Here is a 17599-nt window from a genome sequence, read left to right as displayed (position 1 = left end):
AAAATGTTGTTTTTCATGCCCGGTGTTCTGTTTTCCGAATCATGAACAAATGCGTCATGCAGCTATCAGATCCGTCACGCAACTGTTCTTCCAAAGAACAACCGCGTGACGCGACTTTTCTAGGGTTCCAGAAACAATTTTTGCCCTTTCAAAAAATAATAAATTTTGTACAAAATAAAGTTTAATTTTTCCAATAAATCCGAAAATGACCAATTATGAACAGATTGCAATTTAATTAAGTTTAGAATATTAAAATGTAATTATGCATGATTTTGGGTTTTTGGTTTTTGGGTTTAAATTTTGAATCGGGTAGAATGTATTTTTAGGTTTGGTTTGTAGCCCGCTTTGAACCATAAGGCAAGAGCGGGTCTTTTATTTATTTGATTTAATTACTTTGGTTTGGATGATTTGGATGATTATGGATGCGATGATTGAATTTGATTGGGACGATTAATTCATTTTCCATATAAAAACTCGGTTCAATTCATTTGGGTTGGGTTTAAATAAATAAATAATTTGGCTTTTCTAACTAAAATAAATTAGAAATCGTAAGGTTAAAAGAGGCCAGTTTTTCCGGGCGTCGGTTTCCAACGGGCCGACGTACCCAATTCCCTTACCCAGAATCGCATTGGTGCGCTTGACCAATTTTCTAAATAATTTGGCCTTGAATAAAGTCGGGTTTAAATGGAGTCATCTTGTTATAAAATTGGAAACGGTCCCATTGCCGAAATAATGGGTGGCGACTCAAAAATTTTTTATAAGACCGATTTATTGGCATCGTATCCAATAAAATGTTTTGTCACCACTGTTCAAAATAAGATCACTTTCCATCAAAAATAAAAAAGTGACATTTTTCGGGCCATCCGGGGGCGGTACAAAAACAGATTGGCGACTCTGCTGGGGAAGCATCCACTAATCCCCAATTATTTTTTAATAACTAGTCGGTTGCAATTGGGAATTAACTCTAAAAACCTACGTTTTCTAAAATTGGAAATATAATTGGTTAGAAAGCCGTAGGAAAATTCTTTAATCGTCCTTGTTTGGTTATTTGCTTTCCTTTATTTTTATTTTTCTAAGTTCTTGCATTCATGCTACATTTCTTTCTTCTCACCACTTTCTACCCTAGGTATCATTGTTAACTTCAGAGGTGGATCCAGCTTAAACCTTGCGTTTTAGTCACATCCACCCGAGAATTAGCAATTTTACCCACCGCAAGCCTAGTACCTTTAAAGGTGCGTCAAAAGGAGTAGGCCCACGTAAAAGCCTGAATCCTATTTGCGGAACTCGGACTTTGTAAGCACCAATGGACCAAAGCCCATGGATGTAGTTGAAAGCCTTAGTCACTTCCCCATAAGGAGAACCTGAGTCTGTTTGCTGTTGATCTGTTTAATTCATTCCGAGAGTTTATTTTGCCAATCTCAAAACCCCCTGCTGGTTGTCGAGATTAGACCAAATCCTAGAAAACAGATGTCAAAATTTTTACCAACGGAACTCGTGTGTGGGAGAGATAAGGTTGGAAGGCATGCATTTCCCAACTCCCATTCACTGCGTGTTATAAACTGTTCATATGCTGTGACATTCATGCATCACGTGATACTTTTCGTTTCAGCCATGCATTAATAAGGGCTAATTTTCGGTATGGACGTTTGACCTTGATTTTGAGAGTGGACCTCTAATTTATTTTGAATAACATAATGCAATCGTTTATGGTGAATTAATACCTAAAAAGAAAAGGGAGCTATAAGGGGGTTGTGATTCCTTTGTATTTTCACATTTCTCGCGTTATCTGGAAGTAAGCGTGAGATTCCAAAATTTGTAACTATCAAAACAAGATCCTGCTTGGGACCATCTGTTCCAAGGCAAAAAGTAAGGACACAAAAACAAAAAAAATAAGAAATATCCCGCTTGGAAATCCTTTCATTCCAAGGCAGAAATTAGGGACTCGAGAGAAAATAGCCGACTGTAAAATCCAAAAGGAACGGTCGACGACAGGTAATGCCGAAAATGTTTGAGTACAAAGTAAATTATTGCTGTGTTATTCATGCCGAATTTTAGGTCCAGTCGTCGAAAACGAGATCTTATTTCCATACTGGTTATTAGCACATTAGATTTGCATTCTTCATCCTATGTGCCTCTATTCTTCATACATACATGCAGAACCTCCTTTAACTCAGGTCCTTTTATCTATCAGCCAAAATTGATCCGTCCCAAGAAATCACTTCAAGAGTTTGGCGCTGACAGCTTGGTCAACGTCTGGTCAGAGTGTCCCCAATCCTCGAGCGTGCTCCGGTTAGTTCTGTGGTCAGTTCAAGTTCGTCTGATTCGGTTCCTGATTTAGATCCGGTTATAGTTGAGATGGTTGACAATACCGTGAATGAGACTGGTTTTTGTCCAGCCCAGTTAAGGGCCATATCTGATATAATAGCCACTGCTTTGGCTCAAGAGAGGGCACGGAATCAGGTTCCCCCTTCTTCAAGTAATCAACCTTCTTCCCTTGTAGTTGTGGAAAGGGAGGCTCCAGAACCCGGTTTGGGTAACCAAGCATCAGCTGATAATGTTAGTCCAACTGAGAATGATCTGATTAAGCAGCAAGCAGAACTGAAGGATAAGGTGGAGAAGATGTCTGTTTCGAAAGAAAAGGATCCAGTTACCAATTTCCATGTGGCCGAATATGTCCTGAAGCCCACAAGCTCTACTTCTTCCAAGACCTTCAAACATACCTTATTTGAAGGAGATAATGACCCAAGGTCCCATTTGTCTGAGTTCATTCATGTTGCCCAAATGAACCGATATGATGAGGAGGATGTGTTACGGGCATTTCCTCAAACGCTGCACAAGAGCTATAGGAGATTGTATGACGGTTTGGAGATGGAGATACAGAGAGATTGGGTCAAGCTTCAGACTGCTTTTCTCAAGCATTCTAAAACTGATGACAGTGATGAGTTTGGTCTTCGTGATTTGGAGAGCTTAAGGCAAGGGAAGGATGAAAGCTTCTCCGATTACTACAGAAGATGGAGGACAAAGTTGTTCATGGTCCAGACAAGGCCAAAGGATCAAGAGCTGATCAGGATTTTTAATTGAAGTCTGTTACCTTACTTTAAGGAGAGGATGCTGGCTCAGCCTCTCACCGACTTTTCTCTGGTACAAAGGGTTGGGTTGAATATTGAAGAGCTGTACAAAGAAGAGAAGAAGAAAAGCCGGGGGTTCGGTAACTACCGGTCTTCCTACAGTGACCAGAATAGAAATGCTGGTAATGCTGCTACGAACTAGTCGGGAAGTAGCAGTACAGTTGGAGCTGTTAACGAGAAAGTGAGAAGGGAATTCACTGATTTGGGTAGACCTTTAAGCACAGTTATGAGATCCTGCATCAGGAATGGTGTGTTGTCAAACTACCAATTGATCCGTCTAGGCCTATTCGAGGTAGATTCGTTGACCGAGACCGTGAGTATCATCAATGTAAAGGTCATTCTATTGATAATTGCTTCCAGCTTCGGCATGCTATACAAGATTTGATAGATAGTGGGAAGATCACCAAGCCTTCTAAGCGTAATAAGTCGAACACACGGAATAATCCTTTGCCGCAGTACCAGCATAACTATCCACCTCACAAGTCTCAAACAGGTGGATCAGTTAATGCGATTGGGAGTGGTTTGCCAGAAGAGTTGGTATTGGCAGAGGCGGAGTTGGAAGAGAAGATGTTTGCCATGTTGAACATCTAGGATGAATGCAGCAGTAAGGAGGAAGTGGAAAGGAAGCCAGTGAAGGTCGAGGTGGAAAAGACCATCACAGTTAAGATTGGGGAGATAACAGACAATGAAGATGAACAGCTTCAGCTAGCAATCCAAAACAGTCTGGCTGACCAAGCAGACCAGTGGTATTATAGTAGCTATGAGGATGTGAATGAAGTTGGCATCTAGAGTTTGACCCGGAGCGGTCGTGTGTACAATCCAGACAACAATTCCCTGGTCAAAGGAAAAGGAGTTGTCATCGAGGGGACAGGAAAGAAAACATCAGAGAAGGGTGAAGAGCAGCCCAAGGAGAAGAAAAAGGAAGTTGAAGCGGATAAAGCACAAAAAAAAGGCTACTGAAATAGGTGAAAGTAGCCAGAACAGAGTACTGAGCGGGGTGACAGCAAATTCAGTGTTGAGTCAATTACAGAGGACTAAGGCTAACATATCGTTATGGGACTTATTGATAACTTCGAAGGAACACAGAGAAGCTCTCTTAAAGGCTATGACGTTTGTTAGAGTTCCTGCCAGAATCCAGAGTGTGGATATGATTAATGTGCTGCAGCGCAGGATAGGTGAGATAACCTTCTTTGATTCTAATCTCCCTCCCGAAGGTAGGAATCACTTTAAACCTCTGTACATCCAGGTCGGTGTTAATGGAAGAGAGACCCGTAATGTGACGGTTGATAATGGGTCGGCATTATGCGTTTGCCCACTAAAAATGTTACCCAAATTTAAGATTGAAGAGTCAAAGCTCGAGCCATCTACCATGGTTATTAAAGCTTATGATAACACCATGCGTAGCGCTAAGGGAACATTCAGAGCAAAGATTTTGACAGGAATAGTAGAGAGTTGGGTGGAAATAGTAGTCTTTTACATCTTGGCCAATTATGCTCTGCTGTTGGGAAGGCCATGGCTTCATCCTTTGGGTGTGATTCTATCCACATTGCACCGAAAGGTCAAGGTACCTTGGGGCACTGATATTGTAACTATTAACGCTCAGGAAGAACTGAATGTGGCTGCTGTGGAAGGTTTAGAGGCGGTTGTGCCCTTATTTGGTTTTTAGGTGGCTGTAATTGATGATGTTGTAATCATCGAAGACAAAAGTGCAGTCAATAGGATGAGCCCTTTCTCCCGAAAGATGATGAAGAAGATGCAGTGGAAGTACGACAAGGGACTAGGCCGAGATTTACAAGGAAGGTTTGAACCAGTGCCATCTTCACATGGTCAGAAAAATCGGTGCGGATTGGGGTACTCAGAAAATAGGAAGAAAGAGAAGTATGAAGTCCAATCTCCGATAAAAGAGCCGGGATTGAATAGGATTTTCTTTAACCCAGAGGCTTCCGGAGAATTTCAGAGCAGAGGGAAGACATATCCAGGTTTGGAGATCTTCATGATAGATTTTGAGGAACAGCTCATTAAGTCTCCAAAGCCTTCCTTTGAGCAGTTGGTAGATGGAACACAATTTATGATTGGCATGGTTCAAGCAGGAAGTGGCTCAGATTGGTCTTAGAAGATGTTGGAGTTTGAAGACTTTCTCGAGATTAGGGACGCAGCTTCAAAGGTGATTCAAGAACAGAAGTCCAAGGCGAGGACCCTCCAATCAATACTAGCTGTGGAAGATGCAAAGGAAGCCGAGAGGAAGATGATGGAGATGTCAGAGCGTGAAGAGATGAAAGAAAAAGCTGCCCCAGAAACCAAGGGTACTCCCAGTGCTAATGAAGTGGTGCAAGCCATCAAAGATAGTTGTGATGAATGTATCAAACAATCTCTTAATTCTGCTTTTTGTTTTTTGAATGTTGTTTTGAGAATGATTTGGATGGATTTCCTTTACTATTTCAATCAATGGAAGTGAATTTTGATTACTTGTTTTCTTGTGTTGACGCGTGTCTTTATGCCCCCGCCTGATCCAATGATGATACAAGGATGTGGAATGAAAGGTTAATGATATCTAGAAGTCTTTTAATCCAAGGATTTAAATTAAACCAATTTTAAGTGTCTGACTGGGTCAAAGCTGAGTCACGCAGCTATGCAGGTGCGTGACGGCACAATAGCTGCATGATGCAGCTCTTATGAAACTCAGATTTGCATGTCGTCGTCAAGAATGACGACATGCCATTTTTTTATGCTAAACGACACGTAGTTGTGGTACAACAAGTGAGCTGCATCATGCGTCTGACTAGTTTCATCACGCAGCTAACGGCTGCGTGATGCAGCTATGCTCTGTTGCCCTACTTCTATAAATAGATCTTTTTCTCACGTTAAAGAACAACTTTGGTGAGTGTTTTAAAAACCCTAAAAACACACCCTGTGGCTACATTCTCCTCCAGAAGCTCTTTTGAGTTCGTTTGAAGGAGAATTGCCATTAGAGATCAGTTTTAGGTGAATTAAACCAAAAAAAGAGAGAAAATCAAGAGAGAAAAGTGTAAACATTTAAATCCTTGGTGACGAAGCTTCTGGATTGCCTTAACCATCGTGCATTAAGTCGTTTACAATCCTCAATCTGAGGATTAGGTAATTCTTTTACACTTTTTGTGTTTTTATTCATTGATTATTTATTTTATCATTGTTTTAGTAGTTTAGTCTTAATTGAATTGTATTCTGTTTGTTTTTGGTCATTCGAGGTTATCCTAAAATATATTTAAATAAAAAAACGCTTTAAACAAATAATTTAAAACAGAGTTCGGACCAGAGCAGTTTCATCACGCAGCTAGTAGATTCGTAGCGGAGCTGGCAGTTGCGTGACGGAACTGTTCATGTCCAAAATTCTGTTTCTTTACCCAGAACAGCTGCGTCACGCAGCTATCGACTACATCACGCAACTATTCTTCCAAAGAACAGCTGCGTAACGCGACTGTTCTAGGGTTCCAAAAACAATTTTTATTCTTTCGAAAAAATAACAAATTTTGTACAAAAATAAAATTTAATTTTTCCAATAAATCCGAAGATGACCAATTATGAACAGACTATAATTTAATTAAGTTTAGAATATTAAAATGTAATTATGCATGATTTTGGGTTTTTGGGTTTTTGGGTTTATTTTTGAATCGGGTAGAATGTATTTTTTTTAGGTTCGGTTTGTAACCCACCTTGAACCATAATGCAAGAGCGGGTCTTTTATTTATTTGATTTAACTGCTTTTGTTTGGATGATTTGGATGATTATGGATACATTGACTGATTTTGATTGGGACGATTAATTAATTTTCCATATAAGAACTCGGTTCGATTCATTCGGGTTGGGTTTAAATAAATAAATAATTTGGCTTTTCTAACTAAAATAAATTAGAAATCGTAAGGTTAAAAGAGGCCGGTTTTTCCGGGCGTCAGCTTCCAATGGGCCGGCGTACCCAATTTCCTTACCCAGAATCGCATTGGTGTGCCTGACCAGTCTTTTAAATGATTTGGCCTGAAATAGAATTGGGTTTAAAATGGAGTCATTTTTATAAAATAAAATTGGAAACGGTCCCATTGCCGAAAAAATGGGTGGCGACTCAAAAATGTTTTGTAAGACTGATTTATCGGCGTCGTGTTCAATAAAAGGTTTTGTCACCACTGTTCTAAAATCACTTTCCATTCAAAAACAAAAAGTGGAAGTTTTTCGGGTCACTCGGTGGCGGTACGAAAACAGATTGGCGACTCCGCTGGGGAAGCATCCACTAATCCTCGGTTATTTTTTAAATAACTGTGAATACTCAAATTTTGAGGCTCAAAAAGCCAGTTTTCCCGAACTGTGAATAATAAAATTTTCTACAGTGAATTTGAATTTGCTACAGTAAATTTGACTTTACTACAGTGTCCATGCCAATTGTTTTGACTTTGCTACAGTAACTTTGACTTTGAAGGGGTTAAGGCCAGAATGGTTTCTCCGAAAACCCAAGAATGGAAGATGCTCCGACAGAGAGGTGTCTGAATTTTGAGCTTAAAAGCTACAGAATAAAGAAGTTATGTTTGGAATTGGGTTGGGTCTGCATGAAGTCGCAATGCCATCCATACACTACTCAAGTCATCTCAGAATCAAGTTGCCTCGAAATTCTTTATGGAGAGGCTGCTTCCAAACAAGCCAAAGAAAAAAAAAATGGGTCAAAGGGAATTTCTGCACAAAAGAAAGAAATCAAGGACAAAGCTCCAGGAAATCAAGTTGTCAAAAACGGGTCAACTGCGAGCTCCCCGTTAAATTCAAGCCCATCAAGGGTAGATGACAAATCATTTCAGCCATAAGGACAAAGACCAAGCGGCTGCTCACATTTTGAAAAAGCAAGTTAAAAGAAGCAGTCGTTTCCACAAATTGGATGACAACAAACACCTTGAAAATCAAGCGCCAAGCATGGCACAAGTACAAGTGTCCTTATAAACAAGGATCATTTCCCAAAATAAGGAAAAGGAAGAGTCTCCTCAAAATTCCTTATGGAGAGGAGAACCATTGAGGAAATAAGTTTCAAATTCAGAGGAAGATACAGTTCAAGAAAAGGAATCAAATTAACCTCAAGAATTCAAACATGGCGAAGCCACCAAACTCAAAGCATAAAAGCTTCTTCAACATTCAAGCCACTCAAGTTACCACCACAATGTGGGTATTCAAAACTCTTTGTGATGAATACAAGTCATATTTCAGTCAACCAGTGGTAAAACCACTACAACAACAAAGTCAGATTCGCCCAGGGTCATCACTATCATACGAGCTCGGGTCAATAAGTTGATTCAACATCATTAAGCCGGGAAGGAATCCTGCGAAGAAATCAAAACAGAAATGAATTCTGCAAAGACATCAAGCCGGGAAGGAATCCCGCAAAGACATCAAGCCGGGAAGGAATCCCAAGCCGGGAAGGAATCCCGCGAAGAAATCAAGACAGAAATGAATTCTGCATCAACATCAAGTCGGGAAGGAATCCTGCAAAAACGTCCAGCCGGGAAGGAATCCCGCAAAGACATCAAGCCGGGAAGAAATCCCGCGAAGAAATCAAGCCGGAGATGAATTTCCGCACCAGCCGAGCACGAAGTTCGCATCCCGGAAGGAACTACGAAAGACCTGATTCTCCCCATCCCCCGAAGAGTTCTTGGAGATACGTAGGCAGCCACAAAGGCACGGTCACAAACATAAGTTTGCATCATAAAAAGCATTTTCTCTTTGCCAATATAATAAAATAAAAAATAAAAAAGAGAAGAAAAGAAAAATAAAAGCTGGAGTTGAAAATCCGAAAGGGCGGCTTCAGGCAAGAATTGTGCAGTAACTTTGACTTTGCTACAGCAACTGTGCAAACAGTCTGGCCGGACCGAATGCCATTTCGGAAAGTTCACCGAAAGTATGCCAATATGGTACTTAAAACGTCCGGAATGTCGCGAGGATCGCAAAACTGGTCCCGGAATAATTTTTGGAGGTCCGGAACTCCCGGAAAAGCCCCCGGAGCGAGATAAGGGGGGGGCAGCCGCCGCGCCTCCTGGGCGGCAGCTGCCGCCTAGCCAGGTGGCAGCAGCCGCCCCGCCAGGCGGCCCCCTGCCGCCCAGCCAGGCGGCAGCAGCCGCCGCGCCTCCTGGGTGGCAGCTGCCGCCCAGCCAGGCGGCACCTACCGCCCAGCCCGGCGGCACCTGCCGCCCTGGGTCCGATTTTGGCCTATAAATAGGCCATTTTCAGCCTAATTTTGACACCCCTGTCTGTGTTGACGGACGATCTTTCTCCCCCCACGCTCTTTGCGATTCTTTTACCGCTTTTTGCATTTTAATTCAATTTTTATTATATTTTGTTGTGATATTTGGACACTAAAATCAAACAAATTAAAATTAATTAATATTTCCCAAGCGAGGAGCTTAATCTGGAATTAAGAAGCGGTCGTCGATTAAATCAGGTATGTAAACGAAACTCTGCCTATTTAATTTTAGCACTTCATGCATGTTTCTCTTCTACTCCTAACAATTCTATAATCGCATAAATGCATTCATGTCATTATTTCTTGGCAAATAAACTGCCTTAATTAATTTGATTAAACTCAAATGCCCGGTTAATTAATAATCGTGGTATTAAAAGTTTAAATCCGACAATATTGGCTAAAATGCCTAGTTAATCAATAACTACGGTATAATTGCCTATTTCGAACACTTTGCCTAAAAGTCCAATTAATCAATAATTGTGACTAACGGCCTCGTTGAATCACATTTTTCGGCAACAAAATTGTCTACATTTAATCAATCAATTTTGGCAAATAATTGCCTACGGTCTAATCGATTTTTAGCAAACAAATTGCTTATAAATGAGATTAACCGTTTTTAGCGATAAATCGCTTAAAATCAACACTTTTGGCAACAAATGCCTAATCAAATCAATCAACAATTTTGGCGACAAATCGCTTAAATGAACCATTTTGGCACAAATGCCTTAAAATCAACAATTTTGGCGACAAATCGCTTAAATGAACCATTTTGGCCAAAGCCTTAAAATCAATCATTTTGGCGACAATCGCCCAATCAACATTTTGGCAAATAAATCACCTAAATCAACCAATTTTGGCCAAAAGCCTTCAAAAAACACTTTTCGGCAATAATAAGCCCGAACATCAATTTTGGCAATAATAAGCCCAAATATCAATTTTGGCGACAAATCGCCCAACAACCATTTTTGGCACAAATGCCTTAAAACCAACATTTTTGGCGACGAACGCCTAATCGAATCAATCGATCTTTTTGGCAAAATACCTAAACACTCATGCACAAAGCATACACACTCATGCACAAAGCATACACACTCGTGCATTAAGCATACACCTTCAAAGCCCTTCAAAGAAGGCCTATCGAACTACGTTGACTTTGATCTTCCATTCAAACGGAAGTACGTAGGCACGTTCGGGATTTCACCCCGGGCGACAAGTCGAAATCACTTAAAACATTTCATTTGGTCGAATTACATCATTCACCCTGCAAAACATTCATTCATCGGTTAGTTCATCAGCATGACATGGTCTCGGGATCCATCTCGAGTTCGTAGATTGTGCCTTAATCATTGGGATAATTAATCTAGTAACTAGGTTAATTAAAATTGGAGTCACTCAGGGTTTTTTCCTAGTTTACCCTAAAATAATTAAACAAGGTGGCGACTCACACTCATGCGCATTTCTTCTCATTCATCATATGCATCACATGCCTATGTGTTTTCGGGGGGAGGGGTTCACAATAACTAGTCGGTTGCAATTAGGAATTAACTCTAAACCTACGTTTTCTACAAGTGGAAATAAAATGGATTAGAAAGCCGTGGAAAACTCTTTAATTGTCCTTATTTGTTTATTTGTTGTCCTTTATTTTTATAAGTTCAAGCATTCATACTGCATTTCTTTCTTCTCACCACTTTCTACCCAAATTATCCCTTGGTATCATTGCAAACTTCGGAGGTGGATCCAGCCTAAACCTTGTGTTTTAGACACATCCACCCGAGAATTAGCAATTTTGCCAACCGCAAGCCTAATACCTTAAAAGGTGTGTCAAAAGGAGTAGGCCCATGTGAAAGCCCGAATCCTGTTTGCGGAACCTGGACTTTGTAAGCCCAATGGACCAAAAGCCCATGCATGTAGTTGAAAGCCTTAGTCACTTCCTATAAGGAAAACCTAAGTCTGTTTGCTGTTATTCTGTCATATTCATTCCGAGAGTTTATTTCGCCAATCTCAAAACCCCCTGCTGGTTGTTGAGATTAGACCAAATCCTAGGAAGCAGATGTCAAAATTATTACCAACGGAACTCGTGTGTTGGAGAGATAAGGTTAGAAGGCATGCATTTCCCAAGTCCCGTTCCCCTGTGTGTTATAAACTGTTCATATCCTGTGACATTCATGCATCACGTAATACTTTTTGTTTCAGCCATGCATTAATAAGAGCTAATCTTCGGTATGGACGTTTGACCTTGACTTTGAGAGTGAGCCTCTAATTCGTTTTGAATAACATAATGCAATCATTTATGGCGAATTAATACCCAAAAGAAAAGGGAGTTATAAGGGGGTTGCGATTCCTTTGTATTTTCACATTTCTCGCATTATCTGAAAGTAAGCATGAGATTACAAAAAAAATTGTAATTAATCACAATAAGATCCTGCTTGGGACCATCTGTTCCAAGGCAAAAAGTAAGAACACAAAAAAAAATAATAATAAGAAATATCCTGCTTGGAAATTCTTTCATTCCAAGGCAAAAATTAGGGACTCGAGAGAAGATAGCTGACTATAAAATCCAAAAGGAACAGTCGACGACAGATAATGCCAAAAATGTTTGAGTACAAAGTAAATTATTGATGTGTTATTCATGCCGAATTTTAGGTCCACTCGTCAAAAACGAGATCTTATTTCCATACCGGTTTTTAGCACATTAGAATTGCATTCCTCATCCTATGTGCCTCTATTTTTCATGCATACATGCAGAACCTCCTTTAACTCAGGTCCTTTTATTTGTCAACCAAAATTGATTCGTCTCGGGAAACCACTTTGAGAGTTTGGCGCCGACAGCGTGGTCAACGTCTAGTCAGAGCGTCCCCAATCCCCGAGCGTGCTCCGGTAAGTTCTGTGGTCAGTTCAAGTTCGTCTGATTCAGTTCTTGATTTAGATCCGGTTATAGTTGAGATGGTTGACAATACCGTGAATGAGACTGGTTTTTCTCTGGCCCAGTTAAGGGCCATATCTGATATAATAGCCACTGCTTTGGCTCAAGAGAGGGCACGGAATCAGGTTCCCCCTTCTTCAAGTAATCAACCTTCTTCCCTTGTAGTTGTGGAAAGGGAGGCTCCAGAACCCGATTTGGGTAACCAAGCATCAGCTGATAATGTTAGTCCAGCTGAGAATGATCTGATTAAGCAGCTAGCAGAACTGAAGGATAAGGTGGAGAAGATGTCTGTTTCGAAAGAAAAGGATCCAGTCACCAATTTCCATGTGGCCGAATATGTCCTGAAGCCCACAAGCTCTACTTCTTCCAAGACCTTCAAACATACCTTATTTGAAGGAGATAATGACCCGAGGTCCCATTTGTCTGAGTTCATTCATGTTGCCCAAATGAGCCGGTATGATGAGGAGGATGTGTTACGGGCATTTCCTCAGACGCTGCACAAGAGCTATAGGAAATGGTATGACGGTTTGGAGATAGAGATACAGAGAGATTGGGTCAAGCTTCTGTTTTCGCACCGCCCCCGAGCGACCCGAAAAAACTGTCACTTTTTTGTTTTAAATGGAAAAGTGATTTTTATTATTGAACAGTGGTGACAAAACCTTTTGGATACGATGCCGATAAATCGGTCTTATAAAATATTTTGAGTCGCCACCCATTATTTTGGCAATGGGACCGTTTCCAATTTTATTTTATAAAAATGACTCCATTTTAAACCCAATTCTTTTTAAGGCCAAATTATTTAAAAGACTGGTCAGGCGCACCAAGGCGATTCTGGGTAAGGGAATTGGGTACGTCGGCCCGTTGGAAGCTGACGCTCGGAAAAAGCGGCCTCTTTTAACCTACGATTTCTAATTTATTTAAGTTAGAAAAGCCAATTTATTTATTTAAACCCAACCCGAATGAGTCGAACCGAGCTCTTATATGGAAAATTATTTAATCGTCCCAATCAAATCTAAGTATCATATTCATACTCATCCAAATCATCCAAATCAAAATAATTAAACCAAATAAATAAAAGACCCGCTCTTGCCTTATGGTTAAAGGCGGGCCACAAACCGAACCTAAAAAAATACATTCTACCCAATTCGAAATCAAAACCCAAAAACCCAAGACCCAAAATCATGCATAATTACATTTGAATATTCTAAACCTAATTAAATTGTAATCTGGTCACAATTGGTCGTTTTCGGATCAATTAGAAAAGTTAAATTTCATATTGTACAGAATTCATTAATTTTTTAAAAGAACAAAAATTTGTTTCTGGACTCACAGAACAGTCGCGTCACACAGCTGTTCTATGGAAGAATAGTTGTGTGACAGATCCAATGGCTGCGTGACGCAGCTGTTCATAATTTGGAAAACTCCAAATCCATCAACCGTTTATTTCAGATCCACAATCAAAAAAATAGAATGTTAAAAATAAAATAAAATCATGAACATGAACAGTTTCGTCACGCAATCCCCAGATCCGTTACGGATCTGAGGGATGCGTGACGCAACTAATCTGAGTAAAGAAACGATATTTTGGACACAAACAGCTCCATCACGCAACTGCCAGGTCCGTTACGGATCTACTGGCTGCGTGACGCAACTGCTCTGGTCCGTGCTTACTTTTCAAACAACTTATTTACATCATTCTTTTATTTAGACATACTTTAATAAGATCTAAAAACAACCAATAATGAACAGACTGCCGTTTAACTAAGATTAAACTACTAAAGCAATAATAAAATAAATAAAAATGAATAAATAAAAATACAAAGAAAGGTTTAAGGGAATTACCTAACCCTCAAACTGAGGATTGTAAACAGCTTGAACGCCTTAAAGAATGAAGGTTAAGGGGTTCCAGAAGCTTTGTCCACAAGGATTTAACGCTCACCCTTTTCTCTCTTACTTTTTCTTCTTTTTTATGATTTTCGTTTTAACCTAATTGATGTCTAATGGCTGTTTTTCTTCAAGGGAACTCAGAAGAGTCTCTGGAGAAAAGCTTAGCCGCAAGTGTATGTTTTTGATGCCCTAACCACCAGTCCCGAATAAGAGATAAAATGATGTATTTATAGAAGTAGGGCAACAGGATATAGCTGCGTCACGCAGCTGACGGCTGCGTGACAGATCCGATAGCTGGGTGACGCAGCTCACTTTCTGGACCATTACCACGTACTCAAACAGAATGAAAAACCGTTATGTCGGCATTCACGGTGACGTCATCTAGATTGGTGTTGCGTGACGCAACCTACAGTGCCGTCACGCACCTGATAGCTGCATGACACAACTCTTATGCAATCCAGACACATTTGAATTAGTCTGATTTAAATCCTTGGGTTAAAATACTTTTGGATAATAACAACCCTTCATTCCTCATCGTCGTATCCTCATTGGGTTAGGTGGGGGCATAAAAACACGCGTCAACAGTTTCAGACTGCTTTTCTCAAACACTTTAAAACAGATGAAAGCGATGAGTTTAGTCTCCGCGATTTGGAGAGTTTGAAGCAGGGAAAGGATGAAAGCTTCTCCAATTATTACAGAAGATGGAGGACAAAGCTGTTTATGGTCCAGACAAGGCCAAAGGATCAAGAGTTGATCCGGATTTTTAGCCGAAGCTTGTTACCATACTTCAAGGAGAGGATGTTGGCTCAGCCTCTCACCGACTTTTCTCTGGTACAAAGGGCTGGATTGAACATTGAAGAGCTGTACAACGAAGAAAAGAAGAAAAGCCGAGGATTTGGTAATTATCGGTCTTCCTACAGTGATCATAACAGAAGTGCTGGTAATGCAGCTACATACCAGCCAGGGAATAGCAATACAGTTGGAGCTATTAGTGAGAGAATGAGAAGAGAATTCACTGATTTGGGCAGACCATTACGCACAGTTATGAGATCTTGCATCAGGAATGGTGTATTGTCAAAGTTACCAATTAATCCATCTAGGCCTATTCAGGGCAAGTTTGTTGATCAAGACTGTGAATACCATCAGTGCAAAGGTCATTCTACTGATAATTGCTTCAGACTCAAACATGATATACAAGATTTGATAGATAGTGGGAAGATCACTAAGCCTCCTGAGCATAGTAAGCTGACACCCAGAAATCATTAAAGTTAGCAGTGATGAGTGTATTGAACAATCTCTTAATTCTACTTTTTGTTTTTCTGAATGTTGCTTTGAGAATAATATGGATGGATTTCCTTTACTATTTTAATCAATGGAAGTGAATTTTGATTAATTGTTTTCTTGTTTTCCTGATTGTCGTGTTCATAGCATTGATTATACCACACGCATATTTGGCATAAATGCATTGCATCATTTTGCATTTAACCTAAGCACCGCCGAAAATCCCAAAATAATCGAAATCGGATCAGACTTTAAGCTTGAGCTCAGAAACGATCTCCAAGAATGTCTCAAGAGGACTTCAGATGTTTTCGCCTGGAGTTATGCTGATATACTGGGGGTCAATAAGTCAATTGCAGAGCATTTCATCCCTACCGATCCGAACATCAAGCCAGTAAAGCGGAAAAGAAGACGGGTCAGACCAGAGTGGCAAGACAAGATCAAAGCTGAGGTTCAGAAGTAGCTAGATGCAGGTTTCTTGGAGGTGGTGCATTACCCTGAGTGGTTAGCAAACATAGTCCCTATACTCAAGAAGGATGGGAGACTAAGAGTCTGTGTCGACTACAGAGATTTAAACAAACCTCACCCAAAGATGACTTCCCTCTTCCACATATAAATGTTCTGATCGACAGTGCTGCAAGAATGGGATGTTTTTCCATTACGGACAAAAAAAGAAAAAGAGAAAATGATGATGAAAAAAAAATGGAAAGAAGAAAAATAATATGATAGTTGAAAAAAAAGGAAAAAAAAGAAAAAAGCCGAAAGTGAGTTTTCCAAAAAGTCCGTTTTATTCATTGACTACCAAACAGATGGCTAGATTTATCGAGCGGTACATTTTCTGTCGCTATGGTGCTCTCATCACATAGTTACAGACAATGGTTTTCACTTCCAAGCAGACGTCATCTTGGAGGGAAATTCAGACCCAACTGGCATGGACCGTTCAGAATTCAGAAACTGTTGGATAAGGATGCCGCTGAATTGGCCACTATGGAAGGGAAGCCTTTTAATCGGATCGTTAATCAAGACCAGATGAAAAGGTTTTGTCTGAAATGATGATTTCGATTAAAAAAAAGAAGGGGCTAGGTTGAAAACCCGAAAGGGCGACCTAGGCAAGAAATGAGCTCGCTAGGTTGAAAACCCGTAAAGGGCGGCCTAGGCAAAAGTTAGAGTAAAAAAAAAAAAAAGAAGAAGAAATTTTGAGATTAACGCATGGTGCTTAGTTTAAATGCGAAATCTATGCCATGCATTCGTCACATACTTACGACCGATTGCTAAATGCCATCAACCTGACTAGAAGGAGAATAGGCGAATGAGTAGTTAGAATAAACGACCATTATATTAAAGTAGTTTCTCTTTACTTCTATATGATGTTGAAAGAAGTAAGATCAATAAAGAGCTTGATTCTCAAATTCTTCTTCCCTTTTGTTTCTGGGGCATGATCGTTGATTACAAGACCTTCCTCTCTGCCTATATGGTAAGCGTTTGCTCATTTGTTTTGAAGATTTTTGGCTATTGGTCCTGCCCAGATATTGGATTCTTTTGGACAGTGATTAGAAGGTCAAATGCTATTTTCTCGGTGGTTTCCTTGAACGGATCGATAAAGAAAAACCATGAATAAAAATCCTTAGCCCTCAAATAGGTTCATGCATACATGAAGAAGTTGCATATTTTATCTCTTTTTCTGAATGTTGCAGGTGATGAAATGGTCACCCCATCTTTTTCAAAAATGTAAATCCTTTTTGTTTCTATGGTTTTGCTTAGCTTTCGTTTTATTGTCTTTTGTCCGTTTTGGAATAATGTAGATGGGTGTTTATGCCCGCATTAACAAGGTGGACCACTCTTGCAAGTGGGTGGGATGCCTCCTTTTTGTTTCTGTGGTTTTGTTTTCTTTATGCAGAAATAAAGCAAAGTCCCAAAAAAAAAATCAATTTGGAGTCGGTGTGCGGCTTGTATACTTCAATAATTCCATCTACTCGCCACACAGGGGGCAAAATCATCAAAATCATCAAATACCCTCAAGTAAGTCTTCTTTCAACACCGCATCAGGAAAAGTATACCTGAAAATTTGGGACTATAGAAAAATTTAGCAAAAAATTCCAAAACAATTTCCAAGAAATTTTTTTTTTTTTTTTTTTTTTT

Source organism: Jatropha curcas, chromosome 5 (assembly GCF_041381405.1).
Source record: "Jatropha curcas cultivar XTBG-Jc1 chromosome 5, XTBG_Jcur_1.0, whole genome shotgun sequence".
Classification (NCBI taxonomy): Eukaryota; Viridiplantae; Streptophyta; class Magnoliopsida; order Malpighiales; family Euphorbiaceae; genus Jatropha; species Jatropha curcas.
The sequence above is the reverse complement of the archived record's forward strand: the minus strand, read 5'-3'. Positions refer to the sequence as shown.